Source organism: Dama dama, chromosome 11 (genome assembly GCF_033118175.1).
Source record: "Dama dama isolate Ldn47 chromosome 11, ASM3311817v1, whole genome shotgun sequence".
Classification (NCBI taxonomy): Eukaryota; Metazoa; Chordata; class Mammalia; order Artiodactyla; family Cervidae; genus Dama; species Dama dama.
The window spans coordinates 80,778,438-80,797,050 of record NC_083691.1 but is presented as its reverse complement, the minus strand read 5'-3'; the positions used below and the strand labels follow the sequence as shown (position 1 = coordinate 80,797,050).

The window sequence follows — 18,613 nt, the reverse complement described above, 5'->3', positions numbered from 1 at the left end:
AAAAGAAAAAGAAAGGAGGCAACCTTCAAAAGCAAATACTAGAGGAAACCTATCAAATACAAACTTTCTGATTTAACTTTTCAAAACATTATGGAGTTTCACATGCCTCCTCTTGTCAGTAAAACTTTAGACAATAAATCTTAGAGATGATTTGTGAGATTATCATAGTACCCCTCTGAGGGCACTGAAATGATGCAATGAGAAATTCCTGATTTTCAGAAATTCCAGGAAAATCTCTCAATTTGACTTGTTACTGGCCAAATAAGGTTGAAATCGACATAGCATACTAGGGAAATAACACTGAAAGTAATTTTACTTGGTTTGCTCTAAAAGCTTTCTGCATGGTGACTAATAAAAGAGGCTTATATACCCTATCAATAACTGAACATTGATGAGCATTACAGGAAAGAATAAAACTTAGCAGATGTCTATTTGCACAGTGATGGGAAAAAAAAAGAATTGTGAAATTTTCCTACAATATAAACATAGTCATCATCATAATTTTAGCATGGCATTTTTATACATTTTCTCACTCTTTGAAATCATTGAAAATTACCTTTAATATTAGAAAATTTCAGTACCATTGTATTAGCAAAGCATTTTTACATATTTCATGATACTCATCATAGCACTATGATTAAGAAGTATTTTCACCATTTTTAGAAAAAGAAACTGAGTCTTAAGAACATATAAGTAAATTAGCTACACCCATAAAGGCAGCAAATGTGCTTCAAACTGAGATTTTTGACCCCGTATTGTAATACTGCAGTACAGCTGCAAGTTTAATAAATTATTTTGAAAAATAATTATTTTTTTTAGATTGGATTTGATTTTGGAACCAGACTAAAATTATCTGTCACTAAGACTTCTAAATAATGTGAATATTCAGAAAGATAATGCTATATGAAATTTTTTAAAGATGTTATCTATTGCTCTGAAGATAAATTCAAAAGAGAAATACAAGGAGGACTTTGAAGAATAATGGTATATTGGAATCCAGGAACACTTCAAAGGCAACAAATTTAATGTATGAAAATGGCTGGCTGGCATGATATTATGCACATAGTAGACAATATTAGCAAAAATTTTTAAAGAAAGCATTTCTATGTATAAGCACAGATAAGGTTTTCTAATAAATTATCAAACTCATCAGAAAATTATGCATAGATATTAGGAATATAAATTAGTACAGATTCTCTGAAAATAACTTGGTAAAAGTTACCAAAAGCCTTAACATGACTCTATATTTTGGTCTATTTCTTCCAATTTAATGATTTAACTTAAAGAATTAAATGTCCATTGAGATTTATTTTCCAAAGTGTTCACTGTGGCATTCATTGTTTATATATAAACATTTGTAGAAAGAAAACAAAATATCGAATCAAAGTCCAATAATAGGGGCCTCACTAAGTAAACTGTTGGCTCAGATGGTAAAAATCTGTCTGCAATGCAGGAGATCTAGGTTCGATCTCTGGGTCACAAAGATCCCCTGGAGAAAGGAATGGCAACCCACTTCAGTGGTCTCGCCTGGAGAATTCCATGAACAAAAGAGCCTGGCAGGCTACTTACTGTCCATGGGGGTCACAGAGTTGGACACGACTGAGCGACTAACACTAACCAACTAATAGAATACTGTTCAGCTATTAAGATTTTAAAGAAGTCTATTTATATAAGGACTATTTTAAACACATACCTACAAAGCAAAAGAGAGCAAAACAAAGATTATGTATACAAAAAGGTAAAAGGTTAATCATCTCTGGTTTGTGAGATCATTTACAATTTTCTCATCTTTTGAAAATATTATTTATATTCGGTACATGATTTTTTAACAGACATGTAAAACTATTTTAAAGTCAGCATTTTAATAACAGTCAACATGGATTGAGTTTTAACCATATGATAGACATGGTTATCATCCTTTTACATATGTAATTTCATTTACTTCTCATAAAAAGCATTGATGTTGAGCTATGTATCCTGCTTAATAGGTGAGAAAACTGGAGCAGAGACACTAAACAACCAGACCAACATGACCGTTCAAATAAACATCCAAGTGAGGCTCTGAACCAAATCATCTGACCCAGACTCATCTGCATCAGGACCACACTGTACCACTCATGCCATACAGGTGGCTCAGGCACGTGTCAGAACACATTAACATCATGGAGAAAGCCATCTCCTGCAACTGTGACTCTCGTCTCCGAAGCTGAGTAATCCTGTGGGTGAGACGGCTTGTGATTCTGATAATGTATGAAGTGTACTCAACGTACCCTATATATAACTAGCTTTCATGAATGTGTCACTTCTCCTGCCAACGCAAAGGCTGTTTAACATGGAGGGGTAGTACATTTATTTACATTCATTTTGTGGTCATCTAGTTAGATCCATTTACAATATTATCACTGGACTAAAGTCTGAGAAAAATTATCTACTTATACCACTCACTGCCATAATTTAACATGGAGGGTACATGCACTCCATTTTTTTTTTTTTTAACTATCTGACCAATGTTTATTTTTGTTTTTATTGGAGTATAGCTGCTCTACAAGGTTGTGCTAGCTTTTGCTATATGGCAAAGTGAATCAGCCATATGTATACATATATTCCCAGCATTTTGGATCTCCTCCCCATTTAGGGGAAGGAGGGTAGGATGAATTGGGAGATTGGGAGTGACTTGTGTACACTACCATGTATGGAATAGATGGCTAAATGGGAACCAACTATATAATATAGGTACCTCTGCTGGGGCATACACTCTTAATTGATGCCATTTCTTGACCACAGGAAGGGAGCCCAACTTTAAGAGAAAGGATATTCAGGCTGTTTCCTTGCTAAAAATATGTTTCTTAGGCACTTCCACCTGAATAGATTGAAGACAGCACAATTAATCTTACTGATTTCAAAAATCCCTGCTAAATGCATTGGCAAATATAATGTCCACAAAAGCAAAGTTATTAAGATTACAAAGATGTCCATGTTAGTTGCTCAGTTGTGCCTGACTCTGCGACCTCATGGACTGAAGCCCACCAGACTCCTCTGTCCATGGGCTTCTCCAGGCAAGAATACTGGAGAGGGTTGCCATTTCCTTCTCCAGGGAATCTTCCCCACCCAGGGGTTGAACCCAGGTCTCCTGCACTGCAAGCAGATTCTTTACCAACTGAGCTATGAGGGAAGACCTTAGAAAGATGTAAGTCAGTGACAATAATAAAAATATGTTTTTATCTCATATTATCAAGGCATTATCAACTAGGAAGACATAAACACAACTTTACTATAGATGAAAACTGTTGATGGACACTGTGGTTATTGACTCCATTTAAGTACACTCTGAAAAGAGTCTAATTTTTTGGCTATCGTTTTTGATCTTTAAAATTATCTATTTTAAGAATTTTTACAATCAGATCCCCTTTTTTATTAAAGAAAAATTCTAGAAGAATTCAGATCTTATTAGCATCGATTTACTTTACACCTTATATTTGTTTACTCTCTAAATACCATGTGAGTTTCATATAACATGAAAACACTCATGTCTTACAGCTTTTGGAGGCCTTATTACATAAAATGCAGAGCATGATAAATCTAAATAAACATCCTTAAGTAGGAATTCAAGGTATACAAAGGTATAATGTGTGTCAAGGGGTTTTAGTCCTATTTTGTTGATAAGGAAGATATTTACTAATCCCTGGATAAATATGTAAAAGTGTAATAGATGTAAATCAAAGCAGCTGCACATGGTCTCATAAACAATTAGCTGACCTGTTGTAGGCACCTGGTGACACGTTTCACTAAGTATTGCCTGAGTTATACAGATGATACACCAACTAACAGCTGCGCAGAAAATTCCCTTCTTGTCTCACATTTTATACCAATTGAAAAAAGAAATGTTTAAGAAGTATGCAAGAGAAAAAACTCAATGTTTAAATGGTACTCTAATTGCAAGAACAATTTAGAAGCAGAAAACTAAAACTTTGATTTCCCTAATGTAAAAACACTGTTTATGCCCTTCAAGTATTTTATAAAATGAAACACAAATTGAAGTGATTACAGAGCTACTAATGACTGAAATTGCATTCTTTGCTCTCTTTTATTTTAGGTGTTAATTTTGTTGGAAAAAAAATATCCTCTATGAAGACCAAAATTCTGGGAACTATTGAGGTTCTAGTCACAGAGACAGGTAGACTGTGGGGAATTAAATATCTGTACATGTCTGCAACTATAAATAGGGTTGCACATGAGATGGAGCAACCAGATGTGTTCCAATGTGTTGGTGTGACTGATGTGTGCGCACTAGGGCCATTGCATGTTGTTACCTGTATCTTCTGCTGAGTAACACGAGTGTGGTCAATTAAAACTCTCAGATTTATTTTTTATGAAAGGATATTTCCAAGTTTAATATATCTGATTCTGTATTTTCCTGATTGATTTTTCCTCGTGTTAAATTCTCCACTGTTCTTGCTTTGACTGAGCTATAATTACCCATTACTTAATTTAAATATTGAATTCTTCAAATATTTTTCTGTTCCATCCACTCTTATGCTTAAATGAGGACTTGTTTTAGTCTCTTAGAAGTTTATTCACTCTTTATATAATTTTGCAATATCTTTCCCTTTTTTATAAATCAATAAATAAGCCTCATTTTTCATACCTTTATGATGAATCCAAATATGTAATATAGAAAACAGAGATTTAACTTGATTGGAATGAATTGGCTTATGCCTAGAGGTCAATGTATTGTTTTTCCTACTCCTATACAGCCATTCTGAAAAGATTATAGGTTTAAAAAAAGAAGAAAGTGATGTATATTTATAATAAGAGAGTAGGAATCAATATGAGAAAGCCCTTTGCAGATGGTAACACTGGGGAAGAAAGACAGATGGATTTGTGTCATGTGGATACCAAAGAGCAAGGACTATCTGGCTCAGATGGTTGTGGCAGGAGGGAAAGGAAGAATCTGTAGGGACAAGACCCTGAGGCGTGACCCTGGAATGCATGAATGGCAGGGATAGCCTAGAGAAACATGGAAGCTTAGAAGCTCCCCAAGCGTTTCTGTAGGCTTCCACAAGGAAGTCTAAGAAGAGAAAGGTAAGACAAGGCCACCGGGTCCAAGGAGGATGTAATGCTGCTGAAGAACTACATTGTAAAGCTGGAAGGGACTTCTGAGATTCTTTTTTTCTTAAATAAAGACATAATTGGTAACTTTGCAAGTGCCACTGACAATGTTATACTTACAATACCACAGATCTGCCTCTACAATTTCCCTGAAGATGGAGAAGAAAAATCAATTGTTTAATCCATGCAAAAATAAAAAGGAAACCTGCCAATGTGGTTTGACTAACAAACCATTGGAGCTGTGGTTTGGGTATAATGGATTCCCTCTTCCATTGCCTCTAATCTAATTAATTCCTCATATCTGTCATCATTCCATCAGCTGTGTTTACCAGCCAAGTTGTATTAAGATGATTTTTTAATAGCTTCATTGAAAAAAATGGATAGAATGTGGGTAACTGAAGCAAACAGAAACATCAAAGACAAAGTCTTTTGTTTCTGATGACTACCGCTCTCTTATTACAAGTGTCTTTAGCAGAAACACAATCTCTACTTTTCTGAAACAACACACACAGGGTGCTTAAATTTAGGATTATCATCCCACACTTCCTAATTATTACACCTGCATAATTATTAATGGTGTTCTCTTTTACTAGAAAAAGTGCTCCTATTTGGACAATAAATTACACAGGCTATGCTAATACACATTGGCAGGAATGTCAATTTAAATAAAACATCGTAACAAATTTGATATGATGATTTTAGCAGATCAACCCAGTGGATGTATATATTTTGCAACTCAACAACTTATTAAGATTTCATAAGAAAGGATTTAAGCTTCACTTATTTGGTTTTGAGGCTTTCTTGATAACTCAGTTGATAAAGAATCCGCCTGCAATGCAGGAGACCCCAGTTTGATCCCTGGGTTGGGAAGATCTCCTGGAGAAGGGATAGGCTATTCACTCCAATATTCTTGGGCTTCCCTTGTAGCTCAGCTGGTAAAGAATCTTCCTGCAGTGCAGAAGACCTATGTTCAGTCCCTGGGTTGGGAAGATCCCCTGGAGAAGGGAAAGGCTACCCACTCCAGTATTCTGGCCTGGAGATTTCCATGGACTGTATAGTCTATGGGGCCACAAAGAGTCAGACACACTCAAGCGACTTACACTTTCACTTATTTGGTTTTTATATTATTTGTTATCTTTAATGTGTTTCTTTTTTGTAAATGACTACGCCAGGCAGAGTGGTAAAGAATCCACGTGCCAATGCAGGAGCGGCCAAGAGACACAGGTTCCAACCCTGGGTCAGGAAGATCCCCTGGAGAAGGAAACGGCAACCCACTCCAGTATTCTTGCCTGGAAAATCCCATGGACAGAGCAGCCTAGCGGGCTATGGTCCAGGGGGTCGCAAAGAGTTGGACAAGACTGAGCGCTCGCTCACTCACACACACACACACACACACACACACACACACACACACACACACACACCACCTTTCTCTGCTTCATATCCCTGAGTTCACCAAGGCTATGAATAATGAATCAGATCTGAATTCTTCCCAGTCTTTACACTTCTGGTCTTTGTTAGAGAGGGCAGCCAAATGGTGATGGAAGCCATGTGGGGGAGCTGGACAGGGAGCGAGAGGGAGCAGTGTGGCTTTCTTCTGGAGAAGAGCAGGCACGCGGTGCAGTTGCCACAACTGGCAGCCTCACTGGGAGCCGAGCGTCATTCCTTCTCAGCCTAACACCAGTGCCAAACCCCCATCAGGAGGCACTGAGAGAGCGACGATAAGGCAGGCACCCGGAGCTGTGTGGCTGGTGCCTCAGCCACATCAGGGCAGGACGCAGATGCGGACAGCTACCTCCGCAAGTCCCGCAGGAGGCTCCATGCCAGGGGCCGTGTCTTAGCCACCACTAGTGTCCCAGCTTCTCACAAGGGACTTGGCACAGGACAGGTATTCATAAAACGGTTCTTGAGAGCAGGCAGCAGTGGAGCTGGTACCATCACGATTGGATCCCACCTCCTTCCTCTGGCTCCTCAAACACACTCAGCCAACTGTATGTACATTTCATTCTGAGGACAAAGTGGCCATTTTTAATAAAGCAGCAGGTTAAGTGAATCCCAGGTCTACTTTTTTACTCAAAGACTATCTCATGTGTGCCTGAGCAAGATTCTGAATGAATTCCAGGCTTTACTTCCTTTTATTAATAGCCAAATTCTAATCAGGGCCGTATATTCTCAGCCTCCATCTCCTGTCTCTCTGCCTGCCTTTCTCCTTCCCTCTTTTTTCTTTCTCTGTCTACTCCCATTCTTTTCTTACTCTCCCTGCCTTAACTTCTCTTTCTCTCTCCTCCTCTCCCTCCGTTTCCTTTCTATTCTCTCCCTTTTTCTCTCTTCCTACAAATTAAACTGAATAGCTCACTTTAAGCTTGGTGTCAAGTTAATATTGTAATGCCTAGTGTGCTAGAATGAGAGGTGCCCTTTGGGAATTATGTTTTCTTTTTCTCTTTGTTTTATTATGCCCTAAAAATTAAACTAGGCTTTCCTGGTGGCTCAGTCGGTAAAGAATCCGCCTGCGATGCAGAAGACTCAGATTGGATCCCTTAGTCAGGGAGATCCCTTGGAGAGGAAATGGCAACCCACTCCAGTATGCTTGCTTAGGAAATCCTAAAGACAGAGGAGCCTGGCGGACTACAGTCCATGAGGTCACTAAGAGTTGGCCAGGTCTTAGCAACTTAACCACCCCCACAAAATTAAACTACATGTTAATAGGACTTAATATTGCTTTCCCACCTTTATCTTGGTAAGTAATAAATGTGTATGAAAGATAAAAGTTCTCTGTTGAAAATGAACAGTTGGGGGCTACTGGTAAATGTTAAAATTAGTTATATTTATAAACATATTGACAGTGAATTTACTCCAAACAGACTAATAATTCACCTGCACAAGTCCAAAAAATAAAACTATGCTTCAAAGCAAATGACACACAGACACACCTGAACGCTGAGTTGATATAAAGTATATGCAAGTTGTCTTTGGACAGTCATCTGATTTTAGTTCAAAGTGTTTTGCTGTTGTTGTTCTTGTGTCCTAGAGAATATAGCTCAAAAGCAAGAGGGACTTCGAATTGAACTTTTAAATAAGCAGCTAAAAATTCCATTTGCTGTGGGTAGGTTTGTATCAGTTGAACTGTCATGGTCCCTTCTAGGAAAGCCTCCTAGCCAAGAATTCCTACTGTTAATGACCTCCATGGGCAAAGAACGTAACTTTTCAAGCTTGGTAGCGGTACTGACACAAAGTAACAAGCATCCTCTGGTACCCTCTGTCATCATTAATTTACATTGTCTTGTGATACACAAAGAAGAAAGACAGACGAAGAAACTGCTATTTTAAGAAGAGCTACATTCACTGTTCAGCCATATAAGGAAGTTAAGACACAGAGCCAGTGCAGGCAGTGACAGAAAGCTACTAATAGAGTTCCTTTACTATTCAGGAACAAGAAGAAATATATACTGTGAGAGAGAATAGACAGTAATTGGGCATGTCGCAGAGATGGAAGGATTATAGCATTTAGAGATTTTCCTGCATCTCAAACTTAGTTAATCATGGCTCTTCTAGACTGATGGAGTGTGGGGGGCATCATGGTGAATGCATGTTCAAGAATCCAGAAAAGATACATCACTCTTCTAGTTTCGCATCTTCAGAGCTGCACAGCCACATGTGGTCAGGATCACAGCACTACGACCTTCATGTTTGTCCCGGCCTTGCCTATGAAAGCCACTTGACAGGAAAGGAGGACAGCCCTGAGGAGACTGTAACCTTTACAGTCAGGCAGTCCTACTGCTAAATGAGAGGTCCTCCCTCATTAGCTGTGTGACCCAAAGGAAATTAGTTACTCTCTAAGCCTCAATTTCTCCAACTATAAAGTGAGTACAATAGCACTTAACCAATAACTTTACCGGGGCTCAGACGGTAAAACAATCTGCCTGCAATATGGGAGACCTGTGTTCGATCCCTGGGTTGGGAAGATCCCCTGGAGGAGGATGTGGCAACCCACTCCAGTATTCTTGCCTGGAGAATTCCCACGGACAGAGGAGCCTGAGGGGCTACCGTTCATGGGGTCGTAAAGTGTCAGACACGACTGGACAACTGAGCACTGCAATATAATTGCTGTGACGATTTAATCAAATGAATATTGTAGGGAAAATAGCATGAAGCCTGGCTCGCAATACCTCTTAAAACCATCTCTCCACCACTGTCACCTCCCTCTCTCCATCACAGTCAAAACTACCACCTCAAGTAATTAGCCTCCAACTAATAAAAATAAATGAAAAAGAAAAAAAACTACCACCTCTCACACCACCACTATGACCACCATCACCACCTACACCACCATTACCGCCACTTATACCATGACCATATCCAAAACCACAACCTCCAATACCACCGCCATTATTATCATCGTCACCACCACCATCACCATTATCAACACCCCCCCATCCAAAGCCACCACCCCCAACACCATCACCATCACCTCAGGATCACGGGCATTACTACCACCACCACCATCACAATTACCAACACCATCAAAACATTCACCACTGTCATCTTCATCTCACAGGTAGAGAAACGGACTCAGAGCTTAAGTACCTTTGCTGAGAGGTACAAAGCTAGTGGGGGACAAAGGGAGACTCCAACCTGGGCACAGAACCCAAGTTGAGAGCTCTTCCCACGTCCATCTTTTATCTCAGAAAGTCTAACATGGAAAAGTACAGTGGGCTTGGTTTCAAGGGTCACCACAGGGCTTCAAGGATACTTCAAGCACTCAGGATCTCTCATACCTAAGCTCTAAAAATTGTATCTAGAAATAAAATATTCCAGGTTGCATCAGTAACATCTGAATTCCTAGGCATAATGAAACCCGATTTCTGCTTTGGCTGTTCTTGCTCCTTGCTTCTGTATCTTCAATGATCACAAAGCATATAGTGCCTATTCCCCTATGGAGCTCTGTGGAAACATTGTAAGAGGGAAAGAAAACGTCATGGAGAACACGAGTCCTGGGGAGAAAGGCAGGAAATAAAAGGCATTGTTTATTTCGCCTGGCTCTACAGAGAGACAGCTGTATAGGCCTGCGAAAAGAAAGAGCTCTGGCTGGCTCAACCTTTGGCAAGCAGATCTGGTATTACGTAGGCAGTCTGTTGAGCCAGGAGAGGAAGCAAAGGAGGAGATTTCCTTTAATTCTGGCCATGCTGTTGACCGCTTGTTTTCCCCTCCAGGACCTTCTGGACTTCCCCACTCCCAGGACAGCAGCCGCAAGGCAGTGTGGGTAGCCACAGCAGAACCCCACTAGCTGCTGGTCTGCTCCATCAACACCTTCCACAAGGTTCCCCTCAGCTGGCTCACCCAAGGCAATTTTAAAGATCACCCCTAGTGCCATAGACCCACTTTACATTCGGATGTCCTTTCTTCCTTTCCCACCACTGGGCACAGAGCCACATCTGCTGTTGTAAGGATAACCCTTAAGAGTTGCATGGCATTTAGAACGTGATAGCAGCCTGCCAGGTAGGGCGAGTGGTGAAGAACCCCCCTGCCAATGCAGGAGACGTAAGAGACCTGGGTTCAATCCCTGGGCTGGAAAGATCCCCTGGAGGAGGGCATGGCAATCCACTCCAGTATTCTTGCCTAGAGAATTCCATGGACAGAGGAGCCTGGTGGGCTACAGTTCATATGGTCGCAGAAAGTTGGACATGACTGAAGTGACTTAGCGCACACACACACACACACACACACACACACACACACACACACACAGGGACCTAACAGCTCTCCCCTCCCAAAGAATGAATCTCCAGTGAGTGGATTTCAGTAACCATGACAGAACATGGTGGAGATACTTTACAGGAAAACCTCTATGGTTCTCGAGATACTATAATCCACAGGCAATTTTCTATACCTTGGCTAACAAAGAGCAGTGAAACAACAAATAAAATCCTGTCATAGGTGTTATACCCTCAAGGTGGCTCCATTTCAAAGAATTCAGCATGCTTAAATCTCTTTTCATGGGTTACCAGGGTCCTCAGTAAAGGAAACCAAAGAAAATCTCTCCCTACCTCACAATATGATGTGAAATCCACTTGGGTTCTACTGAGATGACAGTTGTACACTTGTTAACTCTGAGAAAATGGAGCCAGAGGGGAGACAAAATGGGCTCAGGACTGTTTCAGGGGCTACAGGACTAAAGTAAATCAAAACTGTTTCCAGAGACCAAGGACCAATCCCACCAAGTACAAAAGAAGATACTGTCAATATTTTTTTTAGAAATCTTGTAAAGTTTGCTTATAAACAATAAGAGGCATTGAGATGCAGAGGGGCAAGCACATAAGTTGATTTTTAAGTAGATGAAGCGCTTTTCCAACAATTTAAAATTTTATGCTATTGTAGTAAAAAGCACTTGATAAGATCTAACTCTCTAAAGATTTTTAAGTACATGACATGATATTATTAACTACAGGTATGATGTTGTATGGCAGACTTCTAGAACTTACTCATTTTGCATTAACTGAAACTTTATATCTGTTGATTAACAACTGTCCATTTTCCCTCCCATTTCTCCCGGCAACCACCATCCTGCTCTTGCTTCTATGAGTGATATCTACTATTTTAGATATCTCATATAACTAGAATCATGCAACACTGGTTAGTTTGTGACTAGCTTAAAGGGATATATACTCAGATTAATTTAAATGCCTTCATAATGATTTAAAATCCCATTAAATGAACTAATGCCATTTGCAGCATTATTTAGCATGGATGGACCTAAAGATTGTCATGCTTAAGAGAAATCCTACAGAGAAAGACAAATGCCAAATGATATCACTTATATGTGGAATATAAAATATGACACAAATAAACTTATCTACAAAACAGAAACAGATTCACAGACACAGAGAACGGACCTGTGGTTGCCAAAGTGGGGCAGGGAGAGAGATGGAGGGAGAGTCTGGGGTTAGCGGATGCAAAATGGGTAATACACAGAATGGACAGGTCCTACTCTATAGCATATGGAGCTATATTCAACATCCTCTGATAAACCATAATGGAAAAGAATATAAACATTCACTTTGCTGCACATCTGAAACTAACAACACTGTAAATCAACCATAATTTAAAAAAATAAAATTCCATTAAAGAAAATTAATGTTCACTGAGTCTTTCATTAATATTGAGAACTGTCCTATATATTGAGAATGTCCATACTCAGGTTTACCAAGTTATGATTCCATCTTAAAATGAACATCACTTTTCTCTACAATTATGACTTCTGCAAATATTTTATCCTAAATTAAGGCTTCTCCTACAACTTATGGCTTATCTTTGGGATGATATTTATACTGATCAAAATGTTATCTCATTATCCCCCATTTGAGAGTATTTGGAGATATTTCTTCTGTTTCCTTCAAAACAATTAGTCCAACACTGAGTGCAAATTAGTAGCTTACTAAGTATGTGCAGACTGATTGATAAATAAATTCTCCTCTAACCCTGAACCAGAAAATCAATCAGCCCCCCTGTGATGGCCTTGAATGATGACTCAGAAAGCAGTCCTATAATTTAAACACTTCAGTGTGTCTAAACTATGACATCTCATTTGCTAAGATAAAATTTCCTTACAAAATTCTATTATAATCCCAAACTCTAATCTGCAGTGGGAAAATGAGATTACAGTAGCAAAAGCAGCAATCTAGTTGACATGGTAAACAACCCTTCTGCACATAATCAATTTAGGTTACCGGCAGCAGTGAATTAGAACTTGTAATTTTTTCTTTTTTTTGGCTCTTACCCTGTCTAATTTTTTATAGTAGTTATGCATTCATGAAAACATATACATTTATAAAAACATTTCTTGTAGTTACAATTTAGATTTTCAAGTGATATTACACATAGTTTGCTTCTAAAAGAGAGAAATATTCCAGTCTGAAAAGATAATCCAAAGTAGAAGTCCATTAAAACCCTAAATTATTCCATCTAAATTTTTTATATTGCTTGAGAAAATTTTTAATCAATGTAGAGTGCCATGCCTCCATCATTTTAATTGGCTAAATGTCACAGATAAATACTTTTGTCACAAAGTAAATCTAGAATATGTTGGATTCAAGGTAGTATGTGCTAAGAGTCTTTTTTGTCTAACACTATTTTCTCTAGGATTTTTCACCATTTCTGATTTCCCAATACAATTATTATTCTTTTTCTGATCATTTCAAATTTTCTTAATATTTTTTCATTTTTTAGAGCTGACTGCCTTCTGATATTACATATTTGTTCTGCTCTCTGGATTGTTTTATCATATAGCTAGGTCTTTATTCCTTGGTATTCTTTAGAGCAAGAAAAGACTACTGGTAATATAAATAGCAAAAACAAAGTACTTATTTTCCCTGGAATATAATAACGATTCCATAAAGCCTATATGGAATTTCTTTTCTACATATTTTTCCAAAAAAAGTGATGTAAATGTTTTGCATCCAAGAGCTATATTTGTTGAGATGTCTTACATATTGTATTTGCTATTTGCTAATAGCTATTGCTATTGTATTAGCAATACAATATTTATTGTATTGCTAGAGTTAATGAAGTTGCAATCAAACTTGTAAACATTAACAGTCTTTAAAGCTAAATTAATTTTGGACAGATCCATTGCTTAACAAATTATGGCTAGAAACTCCCAGTAAAATGATTTACTAAGCAACCTACATACTTCATTTTCCAACTTTGCATTTTAAATATATAGCAGTAAATGCTCATGATGTTTTGAGTAATCTTCCAAAAATGGTATTATTGTTGAGCTATAACTAAGTAAGTAAATTTGACTTGTATCTACACTAGTTAATTAACCTTAGCATTTTCCAGAACAGTCAAGCTAATGTTAGACCTTGAAACACCAAGCAAAATTTTTTAACAATTAATACCACGAAACTAGCATCATTAAAGAACAAACATTAGTAGCACTTCAAATTTTTGGATGTCTCCTTCCTAACCACAAATGAAATTAGCATATTCTTCATTTATTTTTTATTAGCTGTTAACATTAGACAGAATTCCCTGTTGAAAGTCAAGATTAGCTAGCATGGGTTTAGTATTTGTCATTGATTGTGTTTATACAAAAGCATGTGCTAATTGTTAATTATATCTATCTAATGAGTGTTTGCATTGTAATTTTCAAATGTTTTGCTGAGAATAAATTTTATTTGAGACCACAAGCAGCACTTACCACTTAATGGTATTTTCCTAAAATACGGATTTTGATCTTTAAAAGTTGAAATAATTCAACTCATATAAAAATATGAATGAAGACAGACATGCTTATTTTATAAATTTAAAAGACTTTTTCTACACTAAAACCGAAGTCAAAGATTAGGAATCTATCTTATTCTTGAAAATAGTGAATCAATAAATCTGACTGCATTTTAATCTCCCTCCCTGATCAAATTGAACTCTATTTCTACCTTGGTTAATGACTTAATTAGATATATTTTAAACCCAGGCTTTTCCAGGAATCGCTTTAAGATGCTGTGTAAAGCATCAAAAATTCTGGCTTCATGCACATCATTAAACAAACCAAAAAAAAAAAAAAAAAGATTTTAAAAACTATCTGATAAAGCTGTTCAGTTCAGTTGTTCAGTCGTGTCCAACCCCATGGACTGCATCACGCCAGGCTTCCCTGTCCATCACCAACTCCCAGAGCTTACACAAACTCATGCCCACTGAGTCGGTGATGCCATCCAACCATCTCATCCACTGCCCTCCCCTTATCCTCCCACCTTCAATTTTTCCCAGAATCAGGGTCTTTTCAAATGAGTCAGTTCTTCACATCAGGTGGTCAAAGTATTGGAGTTTCAGCTGTAGCATCAGTCCTTCCAATGAATATTCAGGATTTCTTTCTTTTAGGATGGACTGGTTGGATCTCCTTGCAGTCCAAGGGACTCTCAAGAGTCTTCTCCAACACCACGGTTCAAAAGTATCAATTCTTTGGCACTCAGTTTTCCTTATTGTCCAACTCTCACATCCATACATGACTATTGGAAAACCCATAGCTTTGACTAGACGGGACTTTGTTGGCAAAGTAATGTCTCTGCTTTTTAATATGCTGCCTACGTTGTTCATAACTTTTCTTCCAAGGAACAAGCGTCTTTGAATTTCAAGGCTTCAGTCACCATCTGCAATGATTTTGGAGTCCAAAAAAATAAAGTCTGTCACTGTTTCCACTGTTTCCCCCTCTATTTGCCATGAAATGATGGGATCAGATGCCATGATCTTCGTTTTCTGACTGTTGAGCTTTACGCTAACTTTTTCACTATCCTCTTTCACTTTCATCAAGAGGCTCTTTAGTTTTTCTTCACTTACTGCCATAAGGGTGCTGTCATCTGCATATCTGAGGTTATTAATATTTCTCCCAGCAATCTTGATTTGAAGCTTGTGCTTCATCCATCCCAGCATTTCACATGATGTACTCTGCATATAAGTTAAATAAGCATGGTGACAATATACAGCCTTGACGTACTCCCTTCCCGATTTGGAACCAGTCTACTGTTCCATGTTCAGTTTTAACTGTTGCTTCTTGGCCTGCATACAGATTTCTCAGGAGGCAGGTCAGGTGGTCTGGTATTCCCATCTCTTTCAAAATTTTCCACAGTTTATTGTGATCCACAGAGTCAAAGGCTTTGGCATAGTCAATAAAGCAGAAGTAGATGTTTTCCTTGAACTCTCTTGCTTTTTCGATGATTCAACGGATGTTGGCAATTTGATCTCTCATTCCTCTGGCTTTTCTAAATACAGCTTAAACATCTGGAAGTTCACGGTTTACATACTGTTGAAGCCTGGCGTGGAGAATTTTGAGCATTACTTTGCTAGTGTGTGAGATGAGTACAACTGTGCGGTAGTTTCAGCATTCTTTGTCACTGTCTTTCTTTGGGATTTGAATGAAAACTGATCTTTCCCAGTCCTGTGGCCACTGCTGAGTTTTCCAGATTTGCTGGCATATTGAGTGCAGCACTTTCACAGCATCATCTTTTAGGCTTTGAAATAGCTCAACTGGAATTCCATCACTGGACAGACCTTTGCTGACAAAGTAAGGTCTTTGCTTTTTAATATGCTGTCTAGGTTGGTCATAACTTTTCTTCCAAGAAGCAAGCGTCTTTTAATTTCATGGCTGCAGTCACCATCTGCAGTAATTTTAAAGCTGAGGAGTGTCCATAGTCCCATCCATGTATTTTAGGTTTTTGAGAATGTCATCTCTCAAGATTACCTTTGTAATTGGATGGCATATAAATTCATTTTAAAAGATAAAAACTGAGTGTGTCTACATACTTCACCTAGACTAGTTTGCATGATGACAAACTCTTTTTAACTTGGATCTGACTGTATGGACCTGACATTGGAAACAACTACCAGAGGAAAAACAATCCATTAAAAAAAAAAAAAAAAGAATAAGGGATCTTTGATAATATTATGTTTTCCCAGACGCATTTTGTTTGAATCTTTGGTGCCTAGATTAAGGCTAAGTACCAGTCACTGCAACAAATTTATTCAAGCAATAGACCTATTAACTATCTTTAAACCTTACCAGTAGCAAAACTCTATAACACTAAGATGAGAATTACTTAAAATTTCAGAAAGAAGATGTACTTTCATTACACTTATAAATAACATGTTTTGTCATTACTAAAAGTCCATATTTCAACTTACCACATAAAAGATAGGAAGAATTTTATAGAACTAGGAATGGCTATTCATCTCGAATACTCCTAAGAACACATACACAGAGATGCTGATAATTCCACTGATTCTTACCAGTTTTCACAAGATATCTAAATTTCTAAAGCTGAAGTTTGGCAATATTCCTTTCATAGCAAGAATTAAATCAATTTAATGGCATAGGGTGAATGTTTGAAATACAGCTTGACAGACTAAATTTTACCATCAAACCACTGTCTCTTTTTTCCTTCTTCTACTACACTCTGCCCAAAAGAAATTTATGTATGCTTTGGTAAAAGTCCTGAACACCAGACTAAACAGGGAAAGCTGCTTCTCAAACAAGTACAAAGCCATTATTCTCAAGAGAAAACAATATTGCATTTTTTGAGAAAACATCCTAAGTAAAATGAGTAAACAAAACAAAATACCCATTTGGTCATATTTAAGAGCTACTCTTGTGAATTCATTTAATAACATGCAGTATTCCTTTAATAATATGCAATAGCACTTGTAATCCATGTAAAAGTATATCTAATACAAGAGGGTTCAATAATTGAAATGATTATGAAATGTAATGAGCAAGAATTCCCAGCAAAGAAATAAAGTTTATGTACTAGTGTGGGCAGGACCATAATCAATACAGGCTTTTGGGAAAATCTGTCTTTGAGTGTGCAGGATATTCATTTCCTATTACCATCTTTCAGTAAAGTATCTGTCCCAACAAAACATGTCTCACTAAGTGGAAAGTTAACAGCATAAGAACCAATGTAAAATAGATATTGAGCAAAAGTTCTCCCCACACACACATCCAAGGAAGGCTATTACAATCTCTCCTAGATTTCACTGTGACAGCACACTGATTACCCATCTCTATAAATACAATGTCAAGAGGTGAAAGACCCGGGAAGGCTCTTTTAGGAAAATCTGTTTCCTCTGCCCCTCCCCAATCCTTATATTTATTTTCTCTATACTTATTGTATAAGAAATTTCATCTTGAAGAGAATGCACCTGTGATGTCACGTGCCATTAACAAGAGTTAACGATTTTGATAACAAACTATATTTTATATTGTTTATCCTGAAATTCCTAAGTTATCAATGATCCCATCAACATAATCATTCATTTGAATATTTTCAAATGAATGACTTAACATGAATGTTTCACTGCAGATATTATAAACAGTTCCTTTTCTTTCATCCTTGCAGTTTGCATATTACTGACTGAGTCATATTTTCTGGTTTGCTTCTGATGGGTGTAATGCCCCTGACCTTAGGCAAGGAAGGAGGAAAAGCTTTCTAAACATCATCTGCCAGTGGAGGAATCATCACAGAATTAGACATTCTGTGTTACAGTGTTGGCACATATCACTGTGATGTGTCGATAGGAAAACTTAATTGTTTTCCACTTCTTTTCTCTGACCTGCTCCTTGTCATTTCAGACACTTAGAATCTTACTTCTCTCACCATCCCTATGCCAGTAGGGTAAAAAAGTTTATTTAACCATGTAAAGTAAAATCAGACTAGAACTAAAAAAGAACTTTATGACTTCTCCCCATTGGCATCAAACTGAAAAGGCAGGATTGGTCATTAAGTTATAATTAAGCATTAGCATTTCAGCAGAAACATTATACCATCACAAAAACAGTGTCTGAGAAAAGCAGCAAAAATCATTTCAGCCAACCCTGGTAGCCAGGAAATTATTTTTGGGCTTTCCCAATTTGTACTCAGTAATGAAGTTAGGACATAACACGACTTTTAGATATTCCCTTTCTGTGTGTCTGTTACATGATCAAGATAGAATACAAGTTTTTCAACCCATCATT

General features: G+C 37.7%; 1 protein-coding gene across 7 annotated transcripts in view; it reads right to left on the bottom strand.

Moving 5' to 3' along the window:
* The window catches only part of SLC8A1 (solute carrier family 8 member A1), a 442,272-nt gene that overhangs the window by 331,777 nt on the left and 91,882 nt on the right, over positions 1 to 18,613 (bottom strand). The gene's annotated exons all lie outside the window — the stretch shown is intronic.